Genomic DNA, 13,507 nt, shown 5'->3' on the forward strand with positions numbered 1-13,507 from the left:
TATTAACTAGGTGGTATCTCACACCACAGAGACTCAAGCAACTCTTTCCTGGTTCTTCTAACCGCTGCTGGAGACAGTGTAGGGAAGAGGGCACGCTATTCCATATTTGGTGGGCCTGTCCTAAAATTCAAGCATTTTGGACATCTATTATACCACATATACAAAACACCATTGGCACTTCGATGCCTCACGACCCGACTATCTACCTGTTCCACAAATACCCCAAACTTAACTCACAACTACACTATAAACTACTACAAATAATGATTAACAGTGCAAATCAACGAATTCCAAGACTGTGGAAAAAAGAATCAATTCCCACCCTAGCTCAGTGGATACAAGAGATACAACTCAATCTCAAGCTGGAAAGATATCACTATCTTTTAATAAACAAATTAGACACTCATGCAGAGATATTGTTTCTGTGGGATTCTAGACCCACTTAGGGCCCTACCACGACTTCTTTGTATACACTAATCAACTACATACAGACTACTCAAGACGAATCCCTCTACTTTCCTAAGACGACGTTGTGTTCTATAAGTTGTCACGGACTTTCACACTCCAGGCTTAGATGTTAATACTCCTTAATGTCATATTGCGTTGATACCAGATGTATTTGTTTAGATGAAAACACACGGATACATTATGCTTCGACCAAGAATTAATGGACACACATAGAAATTATAACTGTTCAATGTTTATTGTTACTAGTTTACTTTGGTTATTTTGATACAAAAAAGAAAGAAAAATTGTGAAAATGCAAGGTCCTCAATGTTGGGAACTTTACTGGTTCATCTTTCAAAGGGGTTCTACAGTTTGGACTCTATTGAACTCCTTATGGACTCACTTATATGAGATATGTATGGACTCTATATTTAACACAAGGCCTAAGCCTTTAATCTTTGTTTTGCAAATGATTATCGTATTTTTTTTGACACATGTATGTTTTAAACAGAAATAAACATTTTTTCCTTAAAAAAAAAAAAAATGAATCCCTATGAATTTCAAGAGAGCATATCTCAAGATATACTATATGCCTTAGTATCAGTGCAGGCCAGCCAGCCAGCCCTGCACTGAGAGGGATCCTGATTGCCTGTGAAGCCCAGGTGGCCAGTCAGCTGGAGGCTGTTGAGATCCAACTGGCTCAATTAGCACTTATCCATAGTGCTTTACTCATTGCGAGTACCCTTTTGGGAATTTTTATTCTGATCAATATATGTTTTGAAAACTTTCTGCACCATGAGGAGCGCTACTTTCAATTCCAGAAAGTTCTTACATAAAACATAATTTATGTAAGAACTTACCTGATAAATTAATTTCATTCATATTGGCAAGAGTCCATGAGCTAGTGACATATGGGATATACAATCCTACCAGGAGGGGCAAAGTTTCCCAAACCTCAAAATGCCTATAAATACACCCCTCACCACACCCACAATTCAGTTTAACTAATAGCCAAGCAGTGGGGTGATAAAGGAGTAGAAAGCATCAAAGGAAATTTGGAAATAATTGTGCTTTATACAAAAAATCATAACCACCATAAAAAGGGTGGGCCTCATGGACTCTTGCCAATATGAAAGAAATGAATTTATCAGGTAAGTTCTTACATATATTATGTTTTCTTTCATGTAATTGGCAAGAGTCCATGAGCTAGTGACATATGGGATATCAATACCCAAGATGTGGAGTCTTCCACTCAAGAGTCGAGAGGGAGGGAATAAAAATAAAATCAGCCATATTCCGCTGAAAAAACAGAATTTATGTTTACCTGATAAATTACTTTCTCCAACGGTGTGTCCGGTCCACGGCGTCATCCTTACTTGTGGGATATTCTCTTCCCCAACAGGAAATGGCAAAGAGCCCAGCAAAGCTGGTCACATGATCCCTCCTAGGCTCCGCCTACCCCAGTCATTCGACCGACGTTAAGGAGGAATATTTGCATAGGAGAAACCATATGTTACCGTGGTGACTGTAGTTAAAGAAAATAAATTATCAGACCTGATTAAAAAAACCAGGGCGGGCCGTGGACCGGACACACCGTTGGAGAAAGTAATTTATCAGGTAAACATAAATTCTGTTTTCTCCAACATAGGTGTGTCCGGTCCACGGCGTCATCCTTACTTGTGGGAACCAATACCAAAGCTTTAGGACACGGATGAAGGGAGGGAGCAAATCAGGTCACCTAAATGGAAGGCACCACGGCTTGCAAAACCTTTCTCCCAAAAACAGCCTCAGAAGAAGCAAAAGTATCAAATTTGTAAAATTTAGAAAAAGTGTGCAGTGAAGACCAAGTCGCTGCCTTACATATCTGATCAACAGAAGCCTCGTTCTTGAAGGCCCATGTGGAAGCCACAGCCCTAGTGGAGTGAGCTGTGATTCTTTCAGGAGGCTGCCGTCCGGCAGTCTCATAAGCCAATCGGATAATGCTTTTAATCCAGAAGGAGAGAGAGGTAGAAGTTGCTTTTTGACCTCTCCGTTTACCAGAATAAACAACAAACAAAGACAAAGTTTGTCTGAAATCCTTAGTAGCTGCTAAGTAAAATTTGAGAGCACGAACTACATCCAAGTTGTGCAACAAACGTTCCTTCTTTGAAACTGGAAGAAAACCAGGTTTAGTACGCAAAACCACCTTATCTGCATGGAACACCAGATAAGGAGAAGAACACTGCAGAGCAGATAATTCTGAAACTCTTCTAGCAGAAGAAATTGCAACCAAAAACAAAACTTTCCAAGATAATAACTTAATATCAACGGAATGTAAGGGTTCAAACGGAACCCCCTGAAGAACTGAAAGAACTAGGTTGAGACTCCAAGGTGGAGTCAAAATTTTGTAAACAGGCTTGATTCTAACCAGAGCCTGAACAAAGGCTAGAACATCTGGCACAGCTGCCAGCTTTTTGTGAAGTAACACAGACAAGGCAGAAATCTGTCCCATCAAGGAACTTGCAGATAATCCTTTTTCCAATCCTTCTCGAAGGAAGGATAGACTCTTAGGAATCTTAACCTTGTCCCAAGGGAATCCTGCAGATTCACACCAACAGATATACCAAATTATGTGGTAATTTTTCTGGTTACAGGCTTTCAGGCCTGAACAAGAGTATTAATAACAGAATCTGAGAACCCTCGCTTTGATAAGATCAAGCGTTCAATCTCCAAGCAGTCAGCTGGAGTGGGTCGAACGGACCTAGAACAAGAAGGTCTCGTCTCAAAGGTAGCTTCCATGGTGGAGCCGATGACATATTCACCAGATCTGCATACCAAGTCCTGCGTGGCCACGCAGGAGCTATCAAAATCACCGACGCCCTCTCCTGATTGATCCTGGCTACCAGCCTGGGGATGAGAGGAAACGGCGGGAACACATAAGCTAGTTTGAAGGTCCAAGGTGCTACTAGTGCATCCACTAGAGCCGCCTTGGGATCCCTGGATCTGTACCCGTAGTAAGGAACTCTGAAGTTCTGACGAGAGGCCATCAGATCCATGTCTGGAATGCCCCACGGTTGAGTGACTTGGGCAAAGATTTCCGGATGGAGTTCCCACTCCCCCGGATGCAATGTCTGACGACTCAGAAAATCCACTTCCCAATTTTCCACTCCTGGGATGTGGATAGCAGACAGGTGGCAGGAGTGAGACTCCGCCCATAGAATGATTTTGGTCACTTCTTCCATCGCTAGGGAACTCCTTGTTCCCCCCTGATGGTTGATGTATGAAGTTGGCCCTCGCTAGCTGAGGCCAAGCTTTGAGAGCATTGAATATCGCTCTCAGGTCCAGAATATTTATCGGTAGAAGAGATTCTACCCGAGACCAAAGACCCTGAGCTTTCAGGGATCCCCAGACCGCGCCCCAGCCCATCAGACTGGCGTCGGTCGTGACAATGACCCACTCTGGTCTGCGGAAGGTCATCCCTTGTGACAGGTTGTCCAGGGACAGCCACCAACGGAATGAGTCTCTGGTCCTCTGATTTACTTGTATCTTCGGAGACAAGTCTGAATAGTCCCCATTCCACTGACTGAGCATGAACAGTTGTAATGGTCTTAGATGAATGCGCACAAAAGGAACTATGTCCATTGCCGCTACCATCAAACCTATCACTTCCATGCACTGCGCTATGGAAGGAAGAGGAACGGAATGAAGTATCCGACAAGAGTCTAGAAGTTTTGTTTTTCTGGCTTCTGTCAGAAAAATCCTCATTTCTAAGGAGTCTATTATAGTTCCCAAGAAGGGAACCCTCGTTGACGGAGATAGAGAACTCTTTTCCACGTTCACTTTCCATCCGTGAGATCTGAGAAAGGCCAGGACAATGTCCGTGTGAGCCTTTACTTGAGGAAGGGACGACGCTCGAATCAGAATGTCGTCCAAGTAAGGTACTACAGCAATGCCCCTTGGTCTTAGCACCGCCAGAAGGGACCCTAGTACCTATGAGAAAATCCTAGGAGCAGTGGCTAATCCGAAAGAAAACGCCACGAACTGGAAATGCTTGTCCAGGAATGCAAACCTTAGGAACCGATGATGTTCCTTGTGGATAGGAATATGTAGATACGCATCCTTGAAATCCACCTTGGTCATGAATTGACCTTCCTGGATGGAAGGAAGAAGTGTTCGAATGGTTTCCATCTTGAACGATGGAACCTAGAGAAACTTGTTCAAGATCTTGAGATCTAAGATTGGTCAGAACGTTCCCTCTTTTTTGGGAACTATGAACAGATTGGAGTAGAACCCCATCCCTTGTTCTCCTAATGGAACAGGATGAATCACTCCCATTTTTAGCAGGTCTTCTACCCAATGTAAGAATGCCTGTCTTCTTATGTGGTCTGAAGACAACTGAGACCTGTGGAACCTCCCCCTTGGAGGAAGCCCCTTGAACTCCAGAGAATAACCTTGGGAGACTATTTCTAGCGCCCAAGGATCCAGAACATCTCTTGCCCCAGCCTGAGCGAAGAGAGAGAGTCTGCCCCCCACCAGATCCGGTCCCGGATCGGGGGCCCGCATTTCATGCTGTCTTGGTAGCAGTGGCAGGTTTCCTGGCCTGCTTTCCTTTGTTCCAGCCTTGCATAAGTCTCCAGGCTGGATTGGCTTGAGAAGTATTACCTTCCTGCTTAGAGGACGTAGCCCTTGGGGCTGATCCGTTTCTGCGAAAGGGACGAAACTTAGGTTTATTTTTGGTCTTGAAAAGACCTATCCTGAGGAAGGGCGTGGCCCTTGCCCCCAGTGATATCAGAGATAATCTCTTTCAAGTCAGGGCCAAAGAGTGTTTTTCCCCTTGAAAGGAATGTCAAGCAATTTGTTCTTGGAAGACGCATCCGCTGCCCAAGATTTTAACCAAAGCGCTCTGCGCCACAATAGCAAACCCAGAATTTTTTCGCCGCTAACCTAGCCAATTGCAAGGTGGCGTCTAGGGTGAAAGAATTAGCCAATTTAAGAGCACGAATTCTGTCCATAATCTCTTCATAAGAAGAAGAATTACTAATAATCGCCTTTCCTAGCTCATCAAACTAGAAACACGCGGCTGCAGTGACAGGGACAATGCATGCAATTGGTTGTAGAAGGGAACCTTGCTGAACAAACATCTTTAGCAGACCTTCTAATTTTTTATCCATAGGATCTTGGAAAGCACAACTATCTTCTATGGGTATAGTGGCGCGCTTGTGTAGAGTAGAAACCGCCCCCTCGACCTTGGGGACTGTCTGCCATCAGTCCTTTCTGGGGTCGACTATAGGAAAACAATTTTATAAATATGGGGGGAGGTACTAAAGGTATACCGGGCCTGTCCCATTCTTTACTAACAATGTACGCCACCCGCTTGGATATAGGAAAAGCTTCGGGGGGCCCCGGGGCCTCTAAGAACTTTTCCATTTTACATAGTGGTTCTGGAATGACCAGATAATCACAATCATCCAAATTGGATAACACCTCCTTAAGCAGAGCGCGGAGATGTTCCAACTTAAATTTAAAAGTAATCACATCAGGTTCAGCTTGTTGAGAAATGTTTCCTGAATCTGAAATTTCTCCCTCAGACAAAACCTCCCTGGCCCCCTCAGACTGGTGTAGGGGCCCTTCAGGAACCATATCATCAGCGTTCTCATGCTCTACAGAATTTTCTAAAACAGAGCAGTCGCGCTTTCGCTGATAAGTGGGCATATTGGCTAAAATGTTTTTGATAGAATTATCCATTACAGCCGTTAAATGTTGCATAGTAAGGAGTATTGGCGCACTAGATGTACTAGGGGCCTCCTGTATGGGCAAGACTGGTGTAGACGAAGGAGGGGATGATGCAGTACCATGCTTACTCCCCTCACTTGAGGAATCATCTTGGGCATCATTTTTACTAAATTTTTTTTATGACATAAAATACATATAGTTAAATGAGAAGGAACCTTGGTTTCCCCACAGTCAGAACACAATCTATCTGGTAGTTCAGACATGTTAAACAGGCATAAACTTGATAACAAAGCACAAAAAACGTTTTAAAATAAAACCGTTACTGTCACTTTAAATTTTAAACTAAACACACTTTATTACTGCAATTGCGAAAAAGTATGAAGGAATTGTTCAAAATTCACCAAAATTTAACCACAGTGTCTTAAAGCCTTAAAAGTATTGCACACCAAATTTGGAATCTTTAACCCTTAAAATAACGGAACCGGAGCCGTTTTTATATTTAACCCCTTTACAGTCCCTGGAATCTGCTTTGCTGAGACCCAACCAAGCCCAAAGGGGAATACGATACCAAATGATGCCTTCAGAAAGACTTTTCTATGTAACAGAGCTCCACACACATGCAGCTGCATGCCATGCTGTCCTCAAAAACAAGTGCGCCATACCGGCGCGAAAATGAGGCTCTGACTATGATTAGGGAAAGCCCCTAAAGAATAAGGTGTCAAAAACAGTGCCTGCCGATATAATCATATCAAAATACCCAGAATAAATGATTCCTCAAGGCTAAATATGTGTTAATAATGAATCGATTTAGCCCAGAAAAAGTCTACAGTCTTAATAAGCCCTTGTGAAGCCCTTATTTACTATCTTAATAAACATGGCTTACCGGATCCCATAGGGAAAATGACAGCTTCCAGCATTACATCGTCTTGTTAGAATGTGTCATACCTCAAGCAGTAAGAGACTGCACACTGTTCCCCCAACTGAAGTTAATTGCTCTCAACAGTCCTGTGTGGAACAGCCATGGATTTTAGTTACGGTGCTAAAATCATTTTCCTCATACAAACAGAAATCTTCATCTCTTTTCTGTTTCTGAGTAAATAGTACATACCAGCACTATTTTAAAATAACAAACTCTTGATTGAATAATAAAAACTACAGTTAAACACTAAAAAACTCTAAGCCATCTCCGTGGAGATGTTGCCTGTACAACGGCAAAGAGAATGACTGGGGTAGGCGGAGCCTAGGAGGGATCATGTGACCAGCTTTGCTGGGCTCTTTGCCATTTCCTGTTGGGGAAGAGAATATCCCACAAGTAAGGATGACGCCGTGGACCGGACACACCTATGTTGGAGAAAATTAATCCACAACCCAAAACAAAAATAAGTTTATTTCATCTTTGAAAGAAAAAAACTTAAATCAAAAGCAGACGAATCAAACTGAAACAGCTGCCTGAAGAACTTTTCTACCAAAAACTGCTTCCGAAGAAGCAAATACATAAAAACGGTAGAATTTAGTAAATGTATGCAAAGAGGACCAAGTCGCCGATTTGCAAATCTGATCAACTGAAGCTTCATTCTTAAAAGCCCACGAAGTGGAAACTGATCTAGTAGAATGAGCTGTAATTCTCTGAGGAGGGGCCTGACCCGACTCCAAATAAGCTTGATGAATCAAAAGTTTCAACCAAGAAACCAAGGAACTAGCAGAAGCCTTCTGACCTTTCCTAGGACCAGAAAATAAAACAAGAAGACTAGAAGTCTTCCTGAAATCTTTAGTAGCTTCCACATAATATTTCAAAGCTCTTACCACATCCAAAGAATGTAAGGATATTTCCAAAGAATTCTTAGGATTAGGACATAAGGAAGGGACAACAATTTCTCTACTAATGTTGTTAGAATTCACAACCTTAGGTAAAAATTGAAAAGAAGTCCGCAAAACTGCCTTATCCCGATGAAAAATCAGAAAAGGAGACTAACAAGAAAGAGCAGATAGCTCAGAAACTAGAGATAGCCAAAAGGAACAACACTTTCCAAGTAGTTTAATGTCCAAAGAATACATAGGCTCAAATGGAGGAGCCTGTAACGCCTTCAGAACCAAATTAAGACTTCAAGGAGGAGAAATTGATTTAATGACAGGCTTAATATGAACTAAAGCCTGTACAAAACAGTGAAATGGCAAAGAGTCCCAGCAAAGCTGGCCATATAGTCCCTCCTAGGCTCCGCCCACCCCAGTCATTCGACCGACGGACAGGAGGAAAAAATAGGAGAAACCATAGGGTGCCGTGGTGACTGTAGTTAGAGAAAATAATTCATCAAACCTGATTAAAAAAACCAGGGCGGGCCGTGGACCGGACACACCGTTGGAGAAAGTAATTTATCAGGTAAGCATACATTCTGTTTTCTCCAACATTGGTGTGTCCGGTCCACGGCGTCATCCTTACTTGTGGGAACCAATACCAAAGCTTTAGGACACGGATGAAGGGAGGGAGCAAATCAGGTTACCTAAACGGAAGGCACCACGGCTTGCAAAACCTTTCTCCCAAAAATAGCCTCCGAAGAAGCAAAAGTATCAAATTTGTAAAATTTGGCAAAAGTGTGCAGTGAAGACCAAGTCGCTGCCTTACATATCTGATCAACAGAAGCCTCGTTCTTGAAGGCCCATGTGGAAGCCACAGCCCTAGTGGCGTGAGCTGTGATTCTTTCAGGAGGCTGCCGTCCGGCAGTCTCATAAGCCAATCTGATGATGCTTTTAAGCCAAAAGGAAAGAGAGGTAGAAGTTGCTTTTTGACCTCTCCTTTTACCAGAATAGACGACAAACAGAGAAGATGTTTGTCTGAACTCTTTTGTAGCTTCTAAGTAGAATTTTAGAGCACGGACTACATCTAAATTGTGTAGCAAACGTTCCTTCTTTGAAACTGGATTCGAACACAAAGAAGGTACAACTATCTCCTGGTTAATATTTTTGTTGGAAACAACCTTTGGAAGAAAACCAGGCTTAGTACGCAAAACAACCTTATCTGAATGGAACACCAGATAGGGCGGAGTACACTGCAGAGCAGATAACTCAGAAACTCTTCTAGCAGAAGAAATAGCTACCAAAAACAAAACCTTCCAAGATAATAACTTAATATCTATGGAATGTAAAGGTTCAAACGGAACCCCTTGAAGAACTGAAAGAACTAGATTTAAACTCCAGGGAGGAATCAAAGGTCTGTAAACAGGCTTTATCCTAACCAGAGCCTGAACAAATGCTTGAACATCTGGCACAGCTGCCAGTCGTTTGTGTAGTAAGACAGATAAGGCAGAAATCTTTCCCTTTAGAGAACTCGCAGATAATCCTTTATCCAAACCTTCTTGTAGAAAGGAAAGGATCTTAGGAATCTTTATCTTATTCCATGGGAATTCCTTGGATTCACACCAGCAGATATATCTTTTCCATATTTTATGGTAAATTTTTCTAGTTACCGGTTTTCTGGCTTGAACCAGAGTATCCATCACAGAATCTGAAAATCCACGCTTTGATAGAATCAAGCGTTCAATCTCCAAGCCGTCAGCTGGAGGGAAACCAGATTTGGATGTTCGAATGGACCCTGTACAAGAAGGTCCTGTCTCAAAGGTAGCTTCCATGGTGGAGCCGATGACATATTCACCAGGTCTGCATACCAAGTCCTGCGTGGCCACACAGGAGCTATCAAGATCACAGAGGCCCTCTCCTGCTTGATCCTGGCTACCAGCCTGGGAATGAGAGGAAACGGTGGAAACACATAAGCTAGGTTGAAGGTCCAAGGCGCTACTAGTGCATCCACTAGAGTCGCCTTGGGATCCCTGGATCTGGACCCGTAGCAAGGAACCTTGAAGTTCTGACGAGACGCCATCAGATCCATGTCTGGAATGCCCCATAATTGGGTTAACTGGGCAAATATCTCCGGGTGCAGTTCCCACTGCCCCGGATGGAAAGTCTGACGACTCAGATAATCCGCCTCCCAGTTTTCCACTCCTGGGATGTGGATCGCAGATAGGTGACAGGAGTGATCCTCCGCCCATTGTATTATTTTGGACACTTCTTTCATTGCCAGGGAACTCCTTGTTCCCCCCTGATGATTGATATAAGCAACAGTCGTCATGTTGTCTGATTGGAATCTTATGAATCTGGCCTTTGCTAGCTGAGGCCAAGCCCTGAGAGCATTGAATATCGCTCTTAGTTCCAGAATGTTTATCGGGAGAAGAGACTTTTCCCGAGACCATAGTCCCTGAGCTTTCAGGGAGTCCCAGACCGCGCCCCAGCCCACTAGACTGGCGTCGGTCGTGACGATGACCCACTCTGGTCTGCGGAAGCTCATTCCCTGGGATAGGTGGTCCAGGGTTAGCCACCAACGGAGTGAATCTCTGGTCTTCTGATCTACTTGAATCACTGGAGACAAGTCTGTATAGTCCCCATTCCACTGTTTGAGCATGCACAGTTGTAATGGTCTTAGATGAATTTGCGCAAAAGGAACTATGTCCATTGCTGCAACCATCAACCCTACAACTTCCATGCACTGAGCTATGGAAGGACGTGGAACTGAATGAAGAACTTGACAAGCGCTTAGAAGTTTTGACTTTCTGACGTCTGTCAGAAAAATCCTCATTTCTAAAGAATCTATTATTGTTCCCAAGAAGGAACTCTTGTCGATGGAGACAGATAACTTTTTTCTATGTTCACCTTCCATCCGTGAGATCTGAGAAAGGCCAGAACGATGTCTGTATGAGCCTTTGCCTTTGAAAGGGACGACGCTTGTATTAGAATGTCGTCCAAGTATGGTACTACTGCAATGCCCCTCGGTCTTAGAACTGCTAGAAGGGACCCGAGTACCTTTGTGAAAATCCTTGGAGCAGTGGCTAACCCGAATGGGAGGGCCACAAACTGGTAATGTTTGTCCAGAAAGGCGAACCTTAGGAACTGATGATGTTCTTTGTGGATAGTAATATGTAGGTACGCATCCTTTAGATCCACGGTAGTCATAAATGGACCTTCCTGGATTGTAGGTAGAATCGTTTGAAAGGTTTCCATTTTGAACGATGGTACTCTGAGAAATTTGTTTAGGATTTTTAAATCCAGAATTGGTCTGAAGGTTCCCTCTTTTTTGGGAACTACGAACAGATTTGAGTAAAATCCCATTCCTTGTTCCGCCATTGGAACTGGGTGTATAACTCCCATCTTTAACAGGTCTTCTACACAATGTAAGAATGCCTGTCTCTTTATTTGGTTTGAGGATAAGTGAGATATGTGAAACCTTCCCCTTGGGGGTAGTTCCTTGAATTCCAGAAGATAACCCTGAGAAACTATTTCTAGCGTCCAGGGATCCTGAACATCTCTTGCCCAAGCCTGAGCAAAGAGAGAGAGTCTGCCCCCCACTAGATCCGGTCCTGGATCGGGGGCTACTCCTTCATGCTGTTTTGTTAGCAGCAGCAGGTTTCTTGGCCTGCTTACCCTTGTTCCAGCCTTGCATCGGTTTCCAGGCTGGTTTGGTCTGTGAAGCATTACCCTCTTGCTTAGAGGATGCAGAATTAGAGGCCGGTCCGTTCCTGAAATTACGAAAGGAACGAAAATTAGACTTATTCTTGGCTTTGAAAGGCCTATCTTGTGGGAGGGCGTGGCCCTTTCCCCCAGTGATGTCTGAGATAATCTCTTTCAATTCTGGCCCAAAGAGAGTTTTACCCTTGAAGGGGATATTAAGCAATTTTGTCTTGGATGATACATCCGCTGACCAAGACTTTAGCCAAAGCGCTCTGCGCGCCACAATTGCAAACCCTGAATTTTTCGCCGCTAATCTAGCTAATTGCAAAGCGGCATCTAAAATAAAAGAATTAGCCAACTTAAGTGCATGAACTCTGTCCATAACCTCCTCATATGGAGTCTCTCTACTGAGCGACTTTTCTAGTTCCTCGAACCAGAACCACGCTGCTGTAGTGACAGGAACAATGCATGAAATGGGTTGCAGAAGGTAACCTTGCTGTACAAAAATCTTTTTAAGCAAACCCTCCAATTTTTTATCCATAGGATCTTTGAAAGCACAATTATCCTCGATAGGAATAGTAGTGCGCTTGTTTAGAGTAGAAACTGCCCCCTCGACCTTAGGGACTGTCTGCCATAAGTCCTTTCTGGGGTCGACCATAGGAAATAATTTCTTAAATATAGGAGTGGGGACAAAAGGTATGCCGGGCATCTCCCACTCCTTATTCACTATGTCCACCACCCGCTTGGGTATGGGAAAAGCGTCTGGGTGCACCGGAACCTCTAGGAACTTGTCCATCTTGCATAATTTTTCTGGAATGACCAGGTTGTCACAATCATCCAGAGTAGATAACACCTCCTTAAGCAGTGCGCGGAGATGCTCTAATTTAAATTTAAATGTCACAACATCAGGTTCAGCCTGTTGAGAAATTTTTCCTGAATCTGAAATTTCCCCATCTGACAAAACCTCCCTCATGGCCCCTTCAGATTGGTGTGAGGGTATGACAGAGCAATTATCAGCGCCCTCTTGCTCTTCAGTGTTTAAAACAGAGCAATCGCGCTTTCTCTGATATGCAGGCATTTTGGATAAAATATTTGCTATGGAGTTATCCATTACTGCCGTCAATTGTTGCATAGTAATAAGCATTGGCGCGCTAGAAGTACTAGGGGCCTAATGCATGGGCAAAACTGGTATAGACACAGAAGGAGATGATGTAGAACCATGTCTACTCCCTTCATCTGATGAATCATCTTGGGCAACTTCATTATCTGTGGCAGTACTGTCCTTACTTTGTTTGGACGTTATGGCACAATTATCACACAATTTTGAAGGGGGAGACACATTGACTTTCATACATATAGAACATAGCTTATCTGAAGGTACAGACATGTTAAACAGGCTTAAACTTGTCAATAAAGCACAAAAACCGTTTTAAAACAAAACCGTTACTGTCTCTTTAAATTTCAAACAGAGCACAATTTATTACTGAATATGTGAAAAAATATGAAGGAATTGTTCAAAATTTACCAAATTTTCACCACAGTGTCTTAAAGCATTCAAAGTATTGCACACCAATTTTCAGAGCTTTAACCCTTAAAATACCGGAGCTGGTTACAGTTTTAACCCCTCTACAGTCCCAGCTACAGCTTTTGCTGCGACTTTACCAAACCCAGGGGGGGAATACGATACCAAATGAAGCCTTCTAGGAACTTTTCCAACTACTTTCAGATCCTCACACATGCATCTGCATGTCTTGCTCTCAAAAGTAACTGCGCAGTAATGGCGCGAAAATGAGGCTCAGCCTACAACTGGGAAGACCCTTCCGGACTGGAAAAGGAGTCTAACACAGTGCCTGAC

General features: G+C 43.3%; 1 protein-coding gene across 1 annotated transcript in view; it reads right to left on the reverse strand.

The window, feature by feature from the left end:
- The window catches only part of USP37 (ubiquitin specific peptidase 37), a 343,747-nt gene that overhangs the window by 59,205 nt on the left and 271,035 nt on the right, over positions 1–13,507 (reverse strand). The window lies entirely within an intron of this gene.

The sequence above is a fragment of the Bombina bombina genome, chromosome 1 (genome assembly GCF_027579735.1).
Source record: "Bombina bombina isolate aBomBom1 chromosome 1, aBomBom1.pri, whole genome shotgun sequence".
Classification (NCBI taxonomy): domain Eukaryota; kingdom Metazoa; phylum Chordata; class Amphibia; order Anura; family Bombinatoridae; genus Bombina; species Bombina bombina.